General features: G+C 34.1%; 1 protein-coding gene across 4 annotated transcripts in view; it reads right to left on the reverse strand.

Moving 5' to 3' along the window:
• SSBP2 (single stranded DNA binding protein 2) overlaps positions 1 to 23,655 on the reverse strand; it is a 289,978-nt gene that overhangs the window by 144,594 nt on the left and 121,729 nt on the right. The window lies entirely within an intron of this gene.

Consider the following 23,655-nt stretch of genomic DNA (forward strand, 5'->3'; position numbering starts at 1 on the left):
TAGCTAATGGATAGTTGATACCCGTCACAACACAGCATTTTATATACTGTTAAGTGAAACTGCAATACAATCTAAGTTTATTTTGGGAGTGTTTGCTGTATAATTGGATTTAATGAAATGTTTACAGGTGCAGTAGGCATGACTTTGAGTAGATAATGAAAGAAAATGCAAAATGCTTATTGATTCATGATGTGGTTTCATCTTAGCTTGGGCAAACCATGCAGTATTTAATACATAGTAGCAGAATATTTACTATTGAAGCTTGAAGAGATGTGAGTTCTTTGTGTGCAATCTTTCATTTATGCATGTGAGAGGGTTTTCTTTTTTTAATATTTTTACATGGTAGTACTCGTTTTGCTTGTTGGGGGTGTTTGCTTATTTAATACATTCCGTCAAGGACAGAAATTACATGCTGGTTTTTTTTCCCCATAGGAAGTGTGTCTTGGGTTTTTCCCTTATTGTTTTCTTTACTCTTTTTTTTTTCCTCTTCTTTTTTTGGTGGTGGGGGTGGTTAAGTTTAAATGAAGTTGCTTTTACAACACCAAAGACTTAATCATCCATTTCTTACATAAAAGGTAGCTACTTTTTTGCATAGACCTCAAGTATATTGAAGTATAGAGGTGGAATTTAAGGAAAGGTATTAAGCAGGTGTGTTGTAGCTTATGGGCAAGTAATAAATTGTATCATTTATCTTGGATGTATTATCGATAAGCTGCTATATAACGATTGCCACTTCAGACAGCTGTGAAATTAGGTGATTAACTAGTTGTTACTTAACCTTCTAATTTCTGGATAAGTCTAATTACATGAAATAGAAGTTGGTGTTTTGATTTTTTACTTTGCTTTTCTGTTTGGAGTATCATTGTAACTACTGTATTGTAAATGATGGAAAATAATTGCATTTGTTAAAAAAATAAATTGTGTTATATTAAAAAAAATTATATTGCTCCAGGTGCCTAGTTAGCTCAGTCAGTTAAGCATGTGACTCTGGATTTCAGCTCAGGTCATGATCTCAAGTTCATGAGTTGAGACCAGCACTGAGCTCTGTGCTGACACCACAAAGCCTGCTTGGGATTCCCTCTCTCCCTCTCTCTCTCTGCCCCTCCTTCACTTTTGCTCTACCTCAAAATAAATAAACATTAAAAAAACATTTTCTTTAATGCAACCAATAAACTAAGCAACAATATTGAGAACATCAGCAAAAAGGAGGAATAAAAACATCTAAATGGAAATTCTAGGACTAAAAAATACAATAACTGAAATTAAGAATTTAGTGGATGGGGGAGCCTGGGTGGCTCAGTCAATTAAGCTTCAGACTTAGATTCAGGTCATGATCTCACAGTTAGTTAATTCAAGCTCTGCCTCAGGCTCTACTCTGACAGTGGGGAACCTGCTTGGTATTATCTCTCTCTCTCCCCCTCTCTCTCTACTCCTCTCTCTCTACTCCTCTCGCCCCTAAAGTAAATAAATGAACTTTTTCTATAAGGAATTTAGTGGAAGACACCTGGGTGGCTCCGCTGGTTGAGCATCCCATTTCAGCTCAGGTCATGATCGCCTGGCTCGTGAGTCTGATTCCCTCTGTGCTGGCAGCACAGAGCCTGGAGCCTGCTTCAGATTCTGTGTCTCTGTCTCTCCCTGTCCCTCTCCTGCTCTCTCTCTCCTGCTTTCAAAAATAAATAAATATTTAAAAAATAAAAAAATAATTTAGTGGATGGGCTAAACAGCAATCTATAAACAGCTGAAAAATATCAATGAACCATAAAGTAGGTGAGAAGAAAATAGCCAAACTAAAAGATGGAAGAAAGAAAAGAGCAAAAGTGATATATGGTCTATGGTAAAATATCTAGTATATAGGAATCTGGAGCCTCAGAATAAAAGGATTAAAAAAATAGAGACAGAAGCAATACATGAGGATGCAGTGGCTGAAAAAATTTCAAAACTGATTAAAGGCACTAAGCCCCAGATTTAAAAAGCACTACAAACTTCAAACAGGAGAAGTACAAAGAAAAAAACAACTAATAATAACAATAGCTAATAAAACCAATAAAAACCATGAAACTGATAAAAAAATGATGAAAACAAAGGCAAAAAAATTTTTAAAGCAGGGAGAAATAAAACAAAACAAGAGGCAAATAGACTGACTCAGAAATCTGAAGAGAAACAATGAAAGCCAGAATATACTACAATGATATTGATAACACATTGAAAGAAAACTGTCAACCTAGAAATCTATACCCAGCAAAAACGCTCTTAATAAGAAAAGTTGAAATAGACTTTTTAAAAAATGTTTTATTTATTTTTGAAAGAAAGAGAGACAGAGAATGAGCAAGGAGAGACAAAGAGAGAGGGAGACACAGAATTTGAAGCAGGCTCCAGCCTCCACACTATCAACACAGAGCCCAAGGTGGAGCTAAAAATCATGAACTGCGAGATCATGGCCTGAGCCAAAGTCAGACATTTAACCAACTGAGCCACCCAGGTGCCCCGAAATAGAAATTTCTCAAACAAACAAAAACTGAAAGAATATGTCACCAGTTTATCCACACGAAGTATGATATACTAACTATAGTTTACTCTTTAGCAAAAAGAAAATGCTTCAAGAAGGAAGTTCAGAGATGCAGTAAGGAACGTTTTCTGTAAAAACAGTGATAATAATGATGCCTCCTGGAGTTTAAAATACATACAAAATTAAAATACACAATAATAGCATCTGAGTCGGGGTAAGGGGTATTAAATGTAGTAAAGTGGAAGATTCTTTCACATCCCAGGAAAATGTAATACTACTACTTTATATCATACTTTAATAAATCCAAGATAGAGAGTATAGACATTTGGGTAACTATGGGGAAAAAAAGTAAAGATTTAAATATAACAAGCTAATGATGGGAAGTAGGAGGTGAGATTCCATAAGAAAAACTAATCAAACTGAAATAAAAAAAGCGAAAAAAGAGCAAGTAACAAAATGGGCAGAATGAAAAGAAAATAGTAACATGGTAGATTTAAACTCAAATAGTAGTTGCATTAAATATAAAGAGAATACTCTGATTAAAATAAAAAATTATCAAAGTAGACTTTTAATGATCCAACTACAGCTGAGCCTTGAAAAACACAAGTTGGAACTATGTGGATCTACTTATATGCAGATTTTTTATAGTCCAGTATTGTAAATGTATTTATTCTTCCTTATATTAGGTAATATTTTTCTCTAAGTTTATTGTAAGAATACAGTATGTAACACATATACAAAATTTGTGTCAATTTACTATTTATGTTACTGTAGGGCTTCTGGTAAACAGCAGGCTATTAGTCCTAACTATTGATAGTCAAGTTTTGGGGGATCAAAAGTTACACACAGATTTTCAACTTGGGGGAAAGGTTACTCAAGGGTCAACTGTATATGTCAAGAGCAAGAAACAAGTCTTAAATATAAGGATCTAGAAAATTTGACAGTAAAAAGAAAAAAGATATATTAAGTGGATGTTAACCAAAAGAAAGATGGTATAATATCAGATTAAGCAGAGTTTGAGGCAAAATATAACAGCTGATAGGAGATAAAGCATTGGTAAAAGGGGGATTCATGTAAGAATTCTACTTCTTTGCATTTTTGTCAATTCAGTACACATACCACATACCTTAACATCAGACCTGAGATGCTAGAGATGCTTCAGTTCAGTTTTCCATATGGAAATAAAAAGATTTTTCTTCAAAAAAAGAAAGAGGGAACAGAGATTTCTTTTTTAAAATCTCTCCAAAGAGATTATATAGTATGCCCAGATTCAGGCATACTAATTAGTGGAGGGTTTCATTCATATTAGGATTCAGACTTCCCAGTGTCAAGTTGCATGGTCTCTGTTGTCCCTTCCTTTCTTTTTTCTTTTTATTCTCTGTCTTTCTTTCTCGGTCATTTGTTACTACAGAATAATTATGAGAGGTGCCTGGGTGGCTCAGTTGATTAAGCGTCTGACTTCGGCTCAGGTCATGATCTCACAGTTCTTGAATTGGAGCCCCATGTTGGCTCTGTGCTGACACCTCAGAGCCTAGAGTCTGCTTCAGATTCTGTATCTCTCTCTCCCCTCAGAGCCTGGAGCCTGCTTCAGATTCTGTATCTCCTCTCCCCTCCCTGACTCACACTCTGACTCTCTCTCAAAAATAAATACTAAAAAATTAAAAATAAAGATTTTAAAAGAATAGTTATGAGTCTCCACTACTCTCAAAAACTTAAAAATTTTCATGCTTTATTTTTTCTGGACTACTTTTATAAAGATATTTTACTAAAATATCATCCAGTACAGCATATAACACTTAGGTTATGCATGTCTTATAAATATTAACTCAACAATGTTCAAAATCAGTACTTTTTATATTATCCCTATTTTATCAGTGTAGACAATAAAGCATACAGAGATTAAGTAACAAGATCACACAGATAAAGAGTGGCTAGGATTGGAACCTACAATTCAGAGTCTGTGCTTTTAACCAACTAAAAGAAGTTCTTGACTGGGATTTAGGTGAGCTTTACCATAAACCACAAGTCTGACCTTGGCAAGACACTTCCATTTCTATATCTACTTCCCCAATACAAAGAAATAATGAATTTTACCAAATATTACCTAAAGGTTTTTATTTTTTAAAAACTTGATATTCATTCGTAAAGCTTTATTATGTAATTATACTCTCAGCTTAAGATTAATTAAATGAATACCAGGCCTCTCCAGACAGTTAAAAGCAGTTGTTTTTGGTTTCAATATAATTTTAACAGTCATTTCTAGTTTTCTTCCCAAATCCCTTCCCCTCTTACAAAATTATAGAAATTTTCAATTGAAAACACATTCATATAGCTAAAGACTACATTTCCTAGCTTCTCCTGTAGCTAGGTATTGCATATGACTAAATTCTGGTCAATGAGATCTGAACATTGGTGGTTTATACAACTTCTAGGTCATTCCTTTCAATAAAAGGGGTATGTCCATTCCTATCTCTTATTTCTTCTTTCTTTTTTTTTCTTAGTTTTTTTTTTTTTTTTATGTTTACTTGTTTTTGAGAGACAGAGACAGAGAGATCAGGGGAGGGGCAGAGAGAGAGGGAGACACAGAATCTGAAGCAGGCTCTAGGCTCTGAGCTAGCCGTCAGCACAGAGCCCAATTCAGGGCTCAAACCCACGAACCGTGAGATCATGACCTGAGCCAAAGCCAGATGCTTAACCAACTGAGACACCCAGGGGCCCCATCTTCTTTCTTCTTTCTACCTGACTGGAATACAAGAAAAACTGGACCATGAGATAAAGACTGTATTGAAGCTGGAACAGCAACAAAAATGAAAAGCTTGCTTCTCTGCATTTGTGGGGCCCTCAAATCAGCCCAGACATTTATATGAGTGAAAAATAAACTTCTATATTCTTGGTGCAGGTAGGGAAGAATGGATCTCTTAAGTTCAGCCACTGACCATGCATCCTACCTAACTTAGGTCTAGAAAGTAAATTATCATAAAGTGGATTATGTTTAACACACAAAAAACCTATAATTAGGGAATATGTTCCTATCCCATGTCTTAACTTTAAAATAAATATAATAAATACAATGCAATACAAATAATAAAGCCATAAAATTAAAAAATACCAATATAAATATAAATACCAATATAAAGCTATGATACATTGAATATAAAAATACATATAAATATGCCTTGCACATTGATTATACAAGGCTTATACATACCATAAAAACACATGTATCACAATTATACATGGTATTAATGTGACCTAAGATTAACATGTCAGCTATGATGTGACTAAACACTTAATTAATAAGTTTGCTTGCCCTCTTGGAACTTAATGTGGGTTTTTGTTGTTTCTGTTTTTGTAATGTGAGATTCATTTGTTTCCTTAAAAATCTAGTCCAGGAAAGCTTAACCTATAAACTTCTCTCAAATACTTTCCTGAATGCAAACATTTTATTGACTAGACAGCTGTACTTTGGAAAAACATCCTGAACTTCTTCTTTACTACCTTTTAGTTTGGCATTTGATGACACACTTGATGTGCTATGGGTAATTATTCAGAATATCAACCAGAGTTTTAAATGAAATTACATTAATTCTAAGTAGCTGAATCCACCTAGATCTATGTGTTTCTAATGAACACCTGAAGGAGGTTTTTAAAAAAATTATCCTCAAAATAAACTGAGAGGAACCAAAATGAGTCTTTAGAATTACTTGCCAAATCTCCAAGCTGTGATCTAACCACCAATCACAAAATCTGACACACTAGACTGAAGAAAGAAAAATTTTAATGCAAAGAGGTGCAACTGCAGGTTTCACCCTAGTCTAGAAGTCTAGATGGACATTGACTTTAAGAACCTCACCTCAAACATTTCCAGTTATATGAGTCCACTTTGAAATGTACTCATTTTTTTCTACTTTTACTTCAGTCTGGAAGTTTTCTAATCTTCCATCTATCTCTGACTCTAGGCATTTATGGAGGAGAAAACCGATCTCTACTGAGCAAGGCAAAACATCATTCTTCAATTGGAGCTGCATTAATCAGTAGGGTGTTCAGTTTCCCAATGTTATATTGTCATGCCATGCTAAACCAATCTGAGTTCTCTTCTTGTATTGCTTAGCACTGTCACTGACTCTCTGGCCTAAGTGAAAAGATGGGGAAGGGGCAGAGAGAGAGAAGCCCAAGCAGGCTCCACACCTGAGTACAGGGCCCTATGAGATAATGACCTGAGTTGAAATCAAGAGTTAGATCCTTAACAAGATGGAGCCAGCCAGGTGCCCCTCCCTTCCTTTTTTACCATAAATCTTTTATATTGATAAATATTTATCAAATCAGATGATATGTTCATATGTCTTTAAGTAAAAAACTTCTCAACATTTAAAGATTACTTAAAAGTTATAGATTGTTTATAAAGAAAATACAATATAATTTCTTCAAAATAATACTGTATAGCATAAATGCTATGCTATTTATTGTTAAGTGGCTCTGAAAATTACACCCTAACAGTGGCCTTTAGTTTAAAGTTTAGTTTAGTTTAAAGTTAAAGTAAGAATTAATAAGAATAAACTTATTCTTGCAAAAAGAAAGAAAAAAGTATAAGAACAAAATTAGGAGGGCCAAGTCATTTGTCTTGCAATAAAACTCATTCATACTTTCCCATATAAAATTACAATTTCCACATAACTTGAGTCTAAAAAGTTTAATAGTAGCCCCATACAAATTATTATGTCCTTTTCCACCTCTTTTGCCTCATGTTGGGATTAACTTTCAAATGCTATACAAGAACTTAATAAAAATAGTAGGATATTAGTTATATCAATAGCAGAGGTAGCAGCTAACATTCTTAAATGCTTACTATATACTAGATTGTGCTAAAAACATCATATGAATTTTCATATTTTAAAAATATTTATTGAAGTATAATTAACATACAGTGTTAGTTTAGTTTCAGATGTATAATATGACTCAACAATTTCATGTTATTTCATGCTCATCATAATATGTATAGTCATCATCACATAAATTACCATATTTAATCCTACTCACAGCTCTATTAGATACATATTATTATTAGCCCCATTTTACAGAAATAAAGAGTTAGAGGAATTAAGAAACATGTCCAAAATGAGACAGCTTGTAAATGATTCAAATAGGATTTAAACTCTGGAAGATAGGCAAAGAGTACACTTATAAACTTTTCAAAAATATAATAAGAGCATGTCATAATTTTATAATTACTAATTTAAACTAAATTAAATTTTCCTCTATTCAGCAATTACATATGCATAGACTAGATAACAGGTCCAGGATACCGCATCGGTGACTACTTCCAAATAAGAATCAGATGCTGCCTGAATTACTGAGCCACAGAGCCCCACCCACACTGCATTCTGTGATGTACTCTTGTCATGGTCTTGCTTGCCACTCCAATATCCTGAAGAAGTTCAGTGGTTGGAAAGGATCAGGGTGGCGTTATAAAAACCACAATGATCTAGTATGTACTTTGAAAATAAATTTTACTTATAAAGAGATGTTATATAATTGAACTTACATTGTTTCTAGTTTTTTAATGTGTGTAAATTAAATAAGAACATAGGAAAAGGCCAAAGATAAAACGTACTAACGGTGTGAAAAGTGGGGCACCTGACTGGCTCAGTCAGAAGAGTGTGGGACTCTTGATCTCAGGATGATGAGTTTGATCCCCATGTTGGATATAGAGATTAGTAAAAATAAACAAATAAACTTTTTAAAAGGGTGTAGAAAGTGATGTAAAAGAAAGAACATGAAAGAGAAACTGTACAGAAAAAAGAAAAAAGAAACTAGAAAAAGAGAAAAGTAGAGTATTTAAGAATGAGAAAGATTACAAAAAGTTAGTGACAACAGTAAATTGTCAACTTACAAAAGTAATTTATACAAGTAAAGGTAAATCATAAAACACAACGATAGCAAGAATAGCAAAAAAGGAGAAAAATCTGTGTCTATGACTATTCTTTTTTTGTAAGCATCTACTTACTATATGTCTCATTACTTTTTTTAGACTTTTATTCTTTGTTAGCTATTCAGACAGTGCTAACTATTTTGTAGATCAGGAAAATACTAATGAGAAACCCTACTCATTTACTCACATTTTCTTTCTGTGTTAACTTTAACTTTAAAGTACACAGACTAAAATTCAAGAGCCTAAATGGTTATACAAAATATTCAAAAGTATTCTATTTTATCCTTATCTTAAATGTATTTTCTTAATGATGCTTTATTTTGTTAATGTTTATTTCTTTTTGAGGTGGGGGGAAGAGCAGAGAGAGATAGACAAAGGATCCAAAGTGGGCTCTGAGCTGACAGCAGAGAGCCTGATATAGGGCTAAAACTCATCAACTGAGCCGAGACCAAGGGTCAAACACTCAACCCAGTGAGCCACGTAGGCACCCCAAGAATGATGTTTTCTTACTTGAAAGTTGCTAAGAGAGTTATGTCTTAAAAGTTTCCATCATAAGAAAGAAAACTGTAACTATGTATGGTGGCAGATGTTAAGTATTTATTGTGTTATTTCGCAACATACACAAACATCAAATCATTACACTACACAACTAAAACTAATATAATGTTACACATCAATTATACCTGTTTATTTTTTTATGTTTATTTTTGAGAGAGAAACAGAGGACAAGTAGAGGATGGGTAGAGAGAGAGAGAGGGAGACAAGAATCAGAAACAGGCTCCAGACTCCATGCTGTCAGAACACAGGCTGATGTGGGGCTCAAACTCATGAGCTGTGAGATCATGACCTGAGCCTAAGTCAGATGCTTAACTGACTGAGCCACCCAGGTGCCCCAATTATACCTCTGTTTTAAAAAATGATGCTTTCTGTCTGATCTTTTTTGCAAGCTAACAGTCTTTTATTTACATAAATATAATTTATGTATAAATATAAATATATAAATTTATATAAATAAATAATTTTATATAAATACCTTTATTCACCCTAAAATCTGGAATTTATCACTTATGAACAAACTTAAGAACAATGCTTTAACACTACTTAATACAAACCCAAATTCAACCAAAAGGATACCTTATTTCACAGAATTAAAAGAATGTGTGATATACTACAGCTTACTCAAAAACATCACTGGAATTTTTTCTAATGCAAATGAATGTTTGATTATATATGAAATTTGCATTTATAAAAATGTTCACAAACCCAAAGATTCACAACTGGGTAAATACATTTGTAAATTAACTTCTAAATGGTTGAAAATATGTACAAGGAACCTAAGTGGAAACACATGAAATACAACTCCTTTTGGAAAAAAATCTTCATTTTATACACATTCAAGAATAGCCATCCATTCTGTCAAACTAGTTACCAAGAACGCTTGACTACTTTCTTGGGTTATCCAGAATTGCTGTAGCACAAAATCAAAATAGTAATGATGTCCCTACAATTGCAACTGGTTTTAGACATCACTTCAGTGTTTAAAAATTGAGGAGAAATTTTAAAATACCAAAGAAGGTATTGCATAATGAAAATAGAACCTACTTAAATAATCACCTATGTAAGCTGTCAATAAATTGCTATGTTACAAAACAAAAAATAAAAAGAACTCTGGTCATTATCAGTACTGATATCTGAGAACACTCTAGGAATAGACTTTAGAATGTTTCAGGCAAAAATTAATTTCTAATTACTTATTACCATAATACCTTAGAAAAAAAATTATACTTTTCCCATGCATGATCCACTCACTCAGTCTGGCCTGGAAGAAGGAAATACAGAAGCAGTCAAGGAATAACACTGTGACCTGAGATGAATTTCTTGCCATCACTTCTTGGCACTGGATAGACTCCAAAGCTATGACTACTTTCTCTGATACTGCCTTGCTCCCCTACCATACTCTCAGTAGGAAATTGAGATGTGTCTCAATAGAAAATGGGCCAATCAATTAACTTCAGTGAAATAAATCTGTTCTCTATCCCAAAATATATAATCTTAAAAAAACTGGCAGAAATTAAATAAAAGGGTGAATAAATTAAAAATATGTATATATGTTTACATTGTGTGTGTGCTATACCTTAATAAAAATTCACTTTTTATTTTAAAAATCAGGAAATGAGCCTCAGAGAGGTTCATTAACATACTGCTTATATTATATGCTCATATGGCATAGAACTAGAACCTGATACAAACCTATATTTCTCCATCTGTCTTGACTCCAAAGACACTGGTTGCTTTTGGTGATTATACAATACTGTCTTCCACTCAAATTAAGTACACCAAAATAGTTAATCATTCCATATATATTAAGTGCTTATATGAAATGCACTAGGCATTTTGCTGGGTAAAATAAGCTTATAACTATAGAGTGGTAACAAATTATGCCAGTAATTAAAATTTATTTTGATCATAGGATAGCTCAAAGGACAGATAAAGTTTAATAAGTAGAGAGAGGGTCTAACCATTAGAAAACATGAGGAAAACATTTCTGAAGACTGAGAAAGGGCTAGATTTTTAAAAGTAAGGGTTTGAGCATAGCTTTAATGCATATACAAGGGTAAATATGCAAGCAAACTTGGCTGAAGCAGATGATGGTAAAAACTAATAAAACTAATGGAAGCAGATCATCATGAAACTTGCCAGGTAAAGAAATCTGGATTTCTTCCTGAAAGTACTAAGAAATCATTAAGCATTTTTGAGTGGCGGAATTACTTGATTAAAGTCATAATTTAGCACCTATTAGTCTGGTAGCAGGGAAGGTGGCAAGAGGCAAAAATCATTTGGAGGATGCTGGCAGAGAGCAAAGATTCAAACATGAGTTTCTTTTATTTTTTTATTAAAAATTTTTCTTATACATTTATTTATTTTTGAGAGACAGAGAGAGACAGGGCCTGAACAGGGGAGGGGCAGGGAGAGAAAGAGACACAGAATCTGAAGCAGGTTCCAGGCCCTGAGCTAGTGGTCAGCATAGAGCCTGAAATGGGGCTCGAACCCACGAACTGTGAGATCATAACCTGAGCTGAAGTCGGACGCTCAACCGACTGAGCCATCCAGGTGCCACTCAAACATGAGTTTCAAATCCTGGGAGGACAGAAGAAAGATGATATCAGAAATAGAATTGTGAAAGCTAGAAGGAACAAACAAGTTTCTTAATGTTCTTTCATATTTCATTTGTTTAAGTTTGGCTAAGGGTGGAGTAATTTTGTCTTTAAAACACAGAATTTAATGTGGCAGAGTGATGTATAAGTATAAATGTCCAAGAGACCAACTGGAGAAGATTAAAGCTTGAAAGGGACTAGAGAGTCATCCTATTGAGGATAATAAAATCAATTTTGAGGGCAAAAGAGAAAATTTAGCATGTAGCAGTTCTGAGTGTTAAGATGTAAGAAGAGGATAGACAAAGAAAAAAGAGATCACATTACATTAAAATGTATAGACCTATTATGGATGATTTAAAGATGCGTAACTTCACTATGTTTTTCATTTTAACCTTAGCTCTTTCCGTTCTCATCTACTGTAGAAATAGGAGTGGACATATTCTGGTCACAAAAGATACAGGTTCCACCCTATAGTTTCAAGTAACTAACAGTAAAAATTGCACTTAGCCTATCAGCGCGGGCGTGCGCACACACACGCACACATATAATTGGATAAAGGTTTTCACAGTAAAGAAAGGAAGCTGTCAAAGAGCCCCTAGATACTACCTGGTGAATAGTTTTGCCAGTTCCTGTCCTGACCAACTGCCAGCAACAGTTTTTAAATTAATTATAACATATGGTCATTAAATTCACAACAAGAATGCATTACAAATAGGCCTCTTCGGCACCACAGATGTATTCATAAGAACTTGCCAGTAAGTATGCTTTTTTTAATTTAAGAGATGCTTTATCTTAACTTCTGATCTTACTTGGAAGTAATTCAACAATTCAGTTTTCAGTTTATCTACCCTCCAGCCCCAGTTAAGGAGTTAATGTTCTAGAAATAACATTTAATGTATTTAAGAAAGCTTACTACTTCAATAAGCCTTGAAGAAATTTTCTGTAAAATAAGCAAACATTACTGCTTTCTGGTTTCCATTTTTTAAATATGAATTTTAGGGAAGAGGTGGTATGAGGTTAGGCTAAGTCGCTTTTCATAGAATAAAAATGCCTATACTTCCATCAAAGTATAGTCTCTATAAATCAAGGTATTAAAGCAGAACTAAAGAAATGGTATACTACTATTGATTTTTTTTTTCAGAGAAATCTAACTGTAGAGCATTTAGAAGAAAAAGAAGCTGTGCTGATAGAAGAAACAGATTCAGAGTGATATATCCTAAACAGTGGAGAATGCATATTAGGTCACATTCTTGGCTTTGCTCAGCTGGGCAATAAAACACCATCAGCCATGTTAATTCCAAATTCAACTCAAGTTCATGAACATTTACTGAATACCTACTGAGCCAGGCCTGCAGGGAAAGATAAACAAGTTGACAACTCAACCAAAAGATACCTAATGTAAAACCAAGACACATACTAGTTTTCTACATTAGTTCTAATTTCAGATTGCAAATCTTAAGTTTTTGGTTGGGAGAAGGGCATCACTGTCTCTAGTGTACCAATTCTGGATTTCCATATCCCCACACTTTATTGTCATTCTGATTTGTATTGGAAATACTATATCATCCTGACAAATTGGTTCTGGATGAGAAAGACTGATATCTTATTAGAGATGATGATGATGATGATGACGACGATGATGACAACCACAATGATAACAACACAGATATCTTAAGTATAGTTTTAGGACTGACATATTTTATCAAATCCAAGTCTGTTCCCTGTCAATGCATTTATCAGGCAAAATATTTTAACTTGGATTGTCCTTAAAAAAAGACCTCATGTGTGAGGGAAAAAAAAGTTTTGTGAACAGAAGGCAAAGACATACAATGACACCATAAATTAAAACCCAATGGTAATTTTATAGTGCTCAGCTTCTGGGTCTATCAGTATCCTATTTTTTTTAATATCAGTACTCTATTTTAAGGCATAAATGATTATAGATAATCTTCAATTTAATTATGTTCATGATGAAGGTCTTTAGTATCTCATATATAAAAATGAAGGAAAACATACAGACCAAATACAAAATATTCTGTTTTTCTACCTAGAACACCAAGAAATCCAGGAGAAAATTAAATAAAAACACAGATTTTATAGGTCAAACACACAGTCTACTACTTTGGTTCTCATAGATACATTAATGGTCTAGTACCTAATAGGCACCAACTGATTACAATTCATCCGTAGCATTTATTGCCAGGGTCTATAATAAACAGAGAGAAAAGGATTAATGGATAGAGTGCAGGTAAGATGAAAAGTCCCCTGATGTCCAAAACTTTAAGCTGGAAGTAACAATGAGCATATAATCCCTGAGGGCATATGCAGCAATACTAAAGAGGCCACAGGATGGATAGAAGGCTTGAAATGACTTTTAACCTGGGTTAAAAGTAAAATGACTGTGTATTTGACTAGATGATCTGAAAAGTAACCTTCATCCCTAAACATCAGTTACTTTAGACCTTACAGTTTTGTTGAGGCTGTACTATGTTAATAGGAACCTTCAGAACCAAGAGGAAAGAATCCGAGAATAAGAGTAACTACTAAGTTGAAAAATACAATTTTGGGGGCGCCTGGGTGGCTCAGTAGGCTAAGCCTCCGACATCGGCTCAGGTCATGATCTCATGTTTGTGGGTTCGGGCCCCACGTTGGGCTCTGTGTTGACAGCTCAATTGCTTCCAATTCTGGAGCTCTCTCTCTGTCCCTCCCCTTCTCATGCTCTGTCTCTCTCTGTATCAAAAATAAATAAAACATTAAAAAAATATTTAAAAAAAAAGAAAAATACAATTTTGGCCTTTTAAAAAACAGGAGAGAGATAAATGTTTGCCCATAGAAGAAAGAGGAACATGTTTTTGCTTGGGAAATCTATTACTTATAGCTACTTGTTGCCTAAAATTGAGCATTGTACAATGATTTTTAAGTATATAAGGAAATAAAGTGTATTTTCTGTTTTGTAGAAAAATCTAAAAGGAATAGTCATTCTTATAACAGAATCTCTCTGTGCCTTGTCACCTCAATATTTCCCATTTGAATGGTTCCTTTCAAGCAAGGATATGTACAGAAAAGCAATCTAAAACATGAGCTTATATAATTGATTCCAAAACAAATACCTGGATTTATTTAACTTCATTCTAGATATAAATTCTAACTAATTTTTTTTAATTCAGAAATTTAGATGTAAAGTTAACTAGATCAAAAACACAGAAATGTACTTATCAGTAGCAACCAAGTTCTATCTCAGCTAAGGCTTTATTTTTCCCAGTTTTTTGAAGAGCTCTTAACAGACGGAATCTCAAAGTAAATAGCTTTTCCCTTGAAATATAAGCGCAGTTTGTTTAAGTATTAAGTTAAAGCTCTGGTTGTTTTGTCTAAGAAAGGCCATCTTCACAAGACAAAAGTATTTGCCTTTGTTTAGAGGTCAGCCTATGAGTTGCTATTTTTTTCTCTTTACACACTTTTAAAAATATTAAAAATAAAATAAGCTAGTTAACAAAACTAAGTTCTCTTTATTTTAATGAAATTATGCTTAAAACAATTTATGGCACAAAAGATGAGACTTCTTCCATTTTAATAATTTAAAATATTTGATTCGATAAGTATTTTTGTAAATTCACAAAAAGCAAGCATTCTTTCTAAAATAATTTATATAAACTAATGTATATGTTCTCAAGTTTTGTATTAGACTTCTCTTACACAGTATAATTCTCTAACATACATCTCTCATTTATAGAATATATGCAAGTGACACAAAGGTAAAGAGAATTTTGTAATGATTATTGAAGTGTGATAGTAAACACATATGATCAGATGTATTACTATTCTATTTTAACATATAGATAACACTTTAAAATATAAATAACAAAAGAACAATTCTGAAAACTAGTTAATCAAACACATAAAGAGGTGCTATCCACATGTATGTTTCTACTTCATTCTAAAAAGCAGACACTTTGACACATTTTCCATCTGAAATATGGCTACCTATCACTGCCCAATGAATTTTAGAATCTATTAGATTACAGAGAATAGAATTATAAAAACTCTTACCAAGCCACAGCTTCTTGACTTTCAAACAGAATAAATGGGTGTGCCTGGGTGGCTCAGTCAGTTAAGCATTGGACTTCAGCTCAGGTCATGATCTTGCAGTCCATGAGTTCGAACCCCACATCTGGCTCTCTGCTGATAGCTCAGAACAGAGCCTGAAGCAAGCTTCAGATTCTGTTTCTCCCTCTCTGTCTACCCTCTGCTGCTCCCATTCTGTCTCAAAAATAAACATAAAAAAAATTTTTAAATACAACAAATGGCATTTTTGTTCATAATTATCTACCAAATGTCCTTGTCATTCCAGAAATTCCTACCCATAGTTATTTTCTAGCTTTTTAAATTTCAAATTCAGCTTTACCAATGCAGTTTTCTACCTAACTAGTGTTAACACACCAGATAACATAATGTTTGAAAACTGAATTTTTAAATATAGTAATTATATCATAGCAGCCTCTATGGTCAAAAATTAATTTCAAACAGGTTAGTTAGTATAACATTAATATTTATTACTTAATGAACTCTAAGGATATTTCTCCATACATCAGAAATCTAGAGAGAAGAGAATCAATCAGCCAATTATTGAGCTATTCATTAATAGCAAGATGGGTTTTTTTGGAGTGACCAGTGACATATCAAATATTTGGCCTAAAATTTTTTAATGTTTTATCTAGATATTTACCAAGAGTTTTATCATATTAGCAGGCAATGATTATTTAGCTGAACTTCTAATAATTCTTGCAGTAGTATATCTTACATCTGAAAGAATTAGATAATATACTCAATTTTTCATACTGAGTCAAATAGTAATACATAATTACAAAGTGTGAGAGAGCTTTAGGCTAGGCACTAGGCCTTCATGAAATGTTTTATTTCTCTTATTAGCACAAAGAAAGAAATTTTGTTATATAGTTTTGCTATCCTGGAATTGACAACCCTTTTAAATTCTATTTTAACCATACAAAATATTGAAAGGAAACTAAAATACAGAGGAATTTAGTCTTATAAAAGTTGCTCTCCAAATAGTTGAGTGGTGTGCCAGAGAAAAAAAGAGGAAACAAAGGCCAAATAAGGAACTTATATGATATGAAGAAGCAGGAAAACCAAAACCAACATATATATAAATACTAGATACCTATACTACACTAGAGAATAAAATAACTATAATGTTTAGCAGCAAGAAGACCTTGTGGCATAAACATTTAGTCAGGTAGTAGAAGAACAAGTAAGAGCAAGCTGAGGAATATACATAATAGTGCTGTACCCAGAAATTCCACACATATGTAATAAAAATTATATGTTAAGTATACACCTAATCTAACTCATTAGGATGAGACGGCTATAATTTTTTTAAATGATGGCTATAAATACTTTATATAGCTTTTTCACATATCTTACTAAATCTTCAAAATAACTCTATGAGTTAAGTGGTATAAGGTTATGAAACAATAGAAAATTATATTATATTATTATATTATATATTAAATATATAATACTTAGTCTTCATACAAAACAAATAAGTAGATCATCCTACAGTTTCAGAATCCACAGAAACATAAAATAGATAGATCAGCCATCTGTGTCTCAGGAGCGCTGATGCAAAAAATAAATGTTTCTGTTTGCTTCTGAGTAATAATACACAAGTACCTCTCCTCTTCAAGCTGCTCATCCTCTATCTTCCCTCAGTCATGCTATTCGGTTTCCCTGGCATATTCTTTGTCCTTTCCCCCATCCCTGCTTCAATTTAATTTCAATCTCCCTCTTAAAGCCCTCTCCAATGAATTCAATCTACTCAATTTTTTTCCTTCTGTATAAACTGCAATTAAGAAAATCCTAAAGCTAGTTTTTATTCTAAAGTTTCATTTCCAAATCAATTGTTTGGAAATTAGAATGGCGTTTTATATAAGAAAATGTGTTATAAAATTTCCAAGCTTTGAATAAAAATGCCTTTTAAAGTTACAATAATAGAAATACTATTTGAGGTGAAAAACAATAGAAAATTATTTCCTAATATTATTATAGCTTAAAACAAATGCTAGTGTTTATTCAATTACAGAACATGAGGGTACATATCAAGTTCTATATTGATTCTGAATAGAACTTTGGATGCTTTCTGGAAGGACTTTCAAAGTCTAACTGCAGTGTACAAAAAAAAAAAAAAAGAAAAAGAAAAGAAAGTTAACATAGCAGGCTTTAGGTTGACACCCTTAGAAAGGCCTGTGTGTAAAGTTGGCCTTTGGCTGGTTTCTGGGAATTGTGATTTCAGGAGGGTTCAGGCCATTCACAAAATGGTGGCTCACTATGGCTAAACTGTTTGTACTAACAATATGGTTTATACTTAACATCTGCTTTCCATCCAGGAGTTTGAGTTTTGGTATATACGAGGCAAAACGTGTCGACATGATCAACCTCCCAATATAAACCTTTGACACTGAGCTCACATGGGCTTCCCTGGTAGATGTTTCACATTTGTTATCACAAGTAATTGTTGGAGTAATTTAGTGCAATGCATGTGACTCTGCTAAGGGCTCCTGGAAGCTTAAATTTTAATTCCTCCAGACTTCCTCCTGTAAGCCTTTTCCCTTTTCTTCCATCCTCCCCTTGCCTTTTTTTTCTTTATAAGCTTTTGCTATAATAATTATATCAGCAAGTATGACTATATGCTGAATTCTGTGAGTCTTTCTAGCAAATCACTGTATTTTGGGGAGTTCCTGGGGCCTTTTGTCCCAGGCTGCTATTATATTTTTTTCTCATTTCCATTAAATGTATGACCAGTTCATTCTTAATACAAGCAAAGCAGTAATTATATACTGGTCCTTCTCATTTGTGATTAAGGTTATTTGAGGTTCTTTATAAGAGGATGAGCAAGAGAGAAAGATTTTAGTATAATAACTAAACCATATTTAGAAAAGAAGTAAAGTTAAATAAGACATATGTACATATAAGGGGGGAAATACTACTTGAAATAGAATAAATGTGAGTTGGGAAAAGGGTTCAAGGTAATGGAAGGAAAGGAAGGAAACCTGGAACATTTCTGTGAAGAAAAAAGCAGTGGTAGATGGAGATACTGAGTCCAATCATTCATCATGCTTACCACCATCTTGATGCAGAACATTTTGGTTGTCATGTCCCTATGAAAGACGACTACTGACATCTGAAGTACAAGTAGATGAGTCCTTAATAAATACTTAATACTTGTTAAACAAGCTCAACCTCCTTCTAAAATAGTGGTGGAGTCAACAAATCTTCCCCCCAAAAATCAAGAATTAGATATTCATTTCAGAGAAGTTTTTTTTAAATGCCTAATGACAAGATGCCTAGAAACTTTACAACAAACTTATTAGAAACAAAAAAGAAGTAAAGGTCACATATCAAAAATTAACAGCTTCAAAAAACTCAAACGGTAACAAATAACGTTTTACATGGACAACTAAGAGTTGAAAAATATCTTTAAAGGTAAAAAGAGATAATTTGAGATAAGAAAATTCTGACCACAAAGAAAAACAGGGAAGTCTATGAAATAGAGCATGAGAGGTTCAAATTAGAAGTTAGCTAAAACAAAACACAATTCAAGCTCCTACCACGTCTTTAAACCAATAATAAAAAGTTCTTTAAATACATCAAAAACAGGAAGTCAGATAGATTATAGCTGGTCCACTTAATCTTGGTGAAAATAAATGCACTCATGAGTCAAAAATATACAGGAAAAGGTAATAATAAAATCACAATTTGTATAGACTTCTACATTTCTCAGAGATCATTTACACATCACACCTCAATTGAGTCTTAAAACAATCCTGTAAGAAAAATGAACATTTTAACATACTTCTTTAAAAGTTAAAAAAAAGAGGTTCATCTAGATAAGTGATTGATTTTAGATGAATCAGCTAATAAAAGAAGAGCTTATATCAGGGTCCAGATTTCTCTACTTCTTAAAAATGGGATTCTCCTTTCCCTACCAATGAATTTCAAACTGTGTCTCTCAGAAGAAGCCTTAGAGGTATATTTGGGCTGAGGAGGGAAGTGTTAGAAAGAGGTATTATCAGGTTCTAGCCAGAGATTTAAAAGAAATGCATCAGAAGGAAAATCAAAGTGAGAACTGTGGATCTTTCAGGTCATATGTGTAATCCAGTAAGTACAGTAAGTGGTGCTGTTTCATAGTGATTATGTATTGAGGGACCTACTCATATGCTTTCTACATAAGATGTAGAAAGCTGAAAACAGTATTGTTCCCAAACTTACCACCAAAAAAGGGCAGTTAATCTACAAAATCATAACTTTTCTTGAACCCCTAAGAGAGCTCATATAAGTAAAGACAGACAGCCCCAAGGAGAAACGGGACATGAGCACTTGGCTACCTGGAGCAGATGTAATGTACGCTGGAAAGGACTCAGCTAAAATTTCTAACAAACAAGTTAAAGGCTGAGTGTGAACCAGCACGAGAAGAGAGAAACCCTGGGAGCCAGAAACATCAGGGGGATACTCATCTACTCACTGACTCTTCTCCCATTTCTCACATGGCACTTCCAAGAAAAGTTGGGGGGTGGGGAAAGAGACTGGAGAGACCTCCCTCAAATAGCAGGCCTGAAGGACAGGAAAAGTAGCTACTGTGAATAAAGCACAAAGCCCCATCTAGTCCCTTTCTTCCAAAAAAAACCCTTAAACTAAGGATGAAAGGTCAAAAACCCCTGTAGCCCTCAGGGCAGAGGTGAAGCCTCAAAGCTGAGGAAAAAGAACAGAAGAAAAGCCCTCCATCCCTTGAGGGAAATAAAGGAAAAAGCATCTAGAATTTACTACTAGTGGTCCTCCACCATTGGGGTAAGACAGGGTTACTCCGAATGTGACCTTCAAGAGACTCAGGCAAACAACCCTGGTATAACACAGATGCTGACTCAGAACAAAGAATGTCATCCCCTGTCCTATACTGCCAGGCCAGCAATCATCAAGTAACAAATGGAGCCCCCTTCTAGGGAAGGTGCCAGGTAGTAAGAAGAGACCCTGTGTAATACTGAGAACAAATTAAAGACTTAGAGCTGAAGGCAGACCAGATATTGAGTAAAACCCTTGAGCAAACCAGCCTCTATTCTGAATACAAAGTAATGCTAGAGAAATCTGAAGCCCACGATGCACTAATACCAAAGCAACAACAAAACCCAACACCAGCAAACCCCCTGACTAGATTAACTTAACTGCTCTCCCCACACATGAAAGGACTAGAAAAAAAGGAGGTATATCAATTTCTAAGCTGAATAAAATTTACCTCAGATTCCATTGTCCTAAACAAGATATTTTGCTTTCAGTCAGAAAGAATAAGACATATGAAAAAAGAAGAAAGAAAAAGACCAAAGGAAAAAAAGAAAAGAAAAGAAAAAGCCACATAGTCAACCAACAAAGAAATAAACTGATATGAAAAAGTTATTCGCATTATCAAGCAGGAAATTTAAAGTATCTGATTAATATGTTAATATATTCTAGTGTAGAAAGGTGGACCAAGAGCCAGAACAAATGGGAAATTTCAGTAGAGAGATGGAAACTATAAGGAAAATCAAATCAAATCAAAAGCTGGAAATAAAAACACAGTAACAGAGATAAAGGCTGCCTTTGACAAACTCATCAGTAAACTCAATACAGTGAGGAAAGCAGTCAGTCATCTGGAAAATAAATAAGAAGTACTCACATTGAAACACAAAGAGTAAACTAAAAAAAAAAAAAAGAATAAAAAACACATGTACGAATAAAAAAGAAAACAGATCATTCAAGTGCTATTGTGACAATATAAAAGTCTAACATACTGGTAAGGGAAAGAGGAAAACAAAAGAATACAGAAAAAATATTTGAAGATATCTGAATAGCTGACAACTTTTCATAATTAGTAAAATATAACAAAACATAGATCCAACTTGCTCAGAAAACATCAAGCAGGGAAAGTATCACACCTAGATATATTATATTTAAATCCCATGATAGAAAAAAAAATCTTGACGGCATCCAGAAAAAATAAAGGAATTACAACAAACTTCTAATCATAATTTGCCATACAGAAGATGATGGAGTGATACCTTTTATAGAGATAACAAATATCATGGAGTAGAACCAGCCATACCCACTACACTCTATCCAAATTCCTCAACCAAAGAATCCATCAGTATAACAAATGATTGGTCTACACCATTATGTTCTTGAGATAATTTTGTTATACAGACACAGGAAGTGAAACAGTCTGTAGATCCCTACTTCTAGTTTTGTTTCCTCCAACCCACCCTGATACTTGAGTGGACTTTTCGTGTGTGTGTGTGTTTCAGATTTAAAAAATAATACTAAGTTTATTTATTTATTTTGAGAGGGAAAGTGAGTGCACGTGTACATGTGCACACAAGTCACAGGAGGGGCAGAGAGACACGGAGAGGGAGAACATAGCAGGCTCCCTGCTGTCAGCTCTGTCTCAGGAACTGTGAGATCATGACCTGAGCTGAGATCAAGAGTCAGATGCTTAACCCACTGAGCCACCCAGGCACACCCTGAATGGACTTTTTGAAAACACAGATCTGACCATTTATTCCCTCTGTAAAGTCAAAATCTCTATCAGCTCCAATTTGTCTTCAAGAAAACCAAAACTTAAGATTCTTCAAAATCCTCTCTAATCTGGTCCCTACCCACTGATCTAGTTTCATCCCTCAGGTACACCTTCATACCTTTTATTCTAGTCATATCAAGCTATAAGAAATCTCTTAAATGTGCATATTTAGTCTTACTTCTGTACTGGTATGACTCAGCAATATTAGAGAGGCTTCTTTTAGGTCAAACGCTACTTAGATTCTTAATCACAAGAACTGTAACCTCTCCCTCATGAGAATGCAAAGAAATAGGACTGTCTTTATTCTCCAAGCATGTATAGTACCAAGCAGTAGCCTGGTATTAACACCACTGCTCTTACTCTTCTGAGGAGAGGAAATCTTAAATCATCTGAAAGATCCAGGACCCCACAGTGAGGTTGCCTTTCAGGAATGTAGAGCACAGGGAGTGCCTGAAGCCCGACATCTGAAGGTGAGCTTTTGCCAATGGGACCACCATTAGGAGAAAGGAGAGATGCCTAACCTCTTTTTGCTCAAGCCAAAAATTCTAGGCTAATGATGTTATTAGCCAATTAGAAGTCCTTTACATCATTAAAGATGTTATAATGAATCCAATCATAAATTTTTATGACTTTGTATACATATGAATTATGTATTTTAAATAAATCAGTTTTACTTTCTTCAAGGCTGAAAGTAGTAAGTTTCTATTTCCCCCCATTCTTCAATAAAAACACTTTCAACAAAAACAAATGAGCATAATTTTTAGACCAGCAGGGCCTTTTCACAGGGATGTTGAAAATATTAAATTTTATTGCCTAACTTCTAGGACAAGTCACAAAGACCTCATAGAAATTTGCTTACAAACAATAGACAGTGGTAAAAGCCTGTAGATGTCATGGAGGGTGGGGAAGGAGAGAGAAAGGGAAAAAAGAGACAGACAGACAGACTAACTGCCTTCTGATTCAGGAGAGGATTTTTCCAAGGACAGAAACATTTGCACATGCTGCTTCTTTCAATTATACTCTCAACTCATTTCAAACCCCTCTGTCAAAATTCAGGTAGACATCTCTGCTTTTCAGTCACCATCATCTAGGCACTAGAATAGGGAATGTGCTGACAGAGGAGAACATTACCTCAGGTTTTCTGCACTAATAAAACTTAACAAATTCTAATCTCCTCCAAAGTTCCTCCTGAAAGCCTTCTCTCAGCTGTGCAGGCTAGGTTTTAAGCCCACCTCCCAAATGTTTCCATACTATGCTGTTTATTTTTTGGTCGGAGCACATTTTATTGTAATCATCTTTCAACTTATATCTGCTATGAGACAGAAGCTCTTTAAATACTGGGGCTCTGTTTTATTTCTATATCTTCATCATTCAGGCTTTTGTCTGGCAAGGTCAATAAATATATTTTTAATTAAAGAAGAAACTAAATTAAAAAAAGTGTTAGATGGTC

This window comes from Suricata suricatta, chromosome 6, assembly GCF_006229205.1.
Source record: "Suricata suricatta isolate VVHF042 chromosome 6, meerkat_22Aug2017_6uvM2_HiC, whole genome shotgun sequence".
NCBI classification, from domain to species: Eukaryota; Metazoa; Chordata; class Mammalia; order Carnivora; family Herpestidae; genus Suricata; species Suricata suricatta.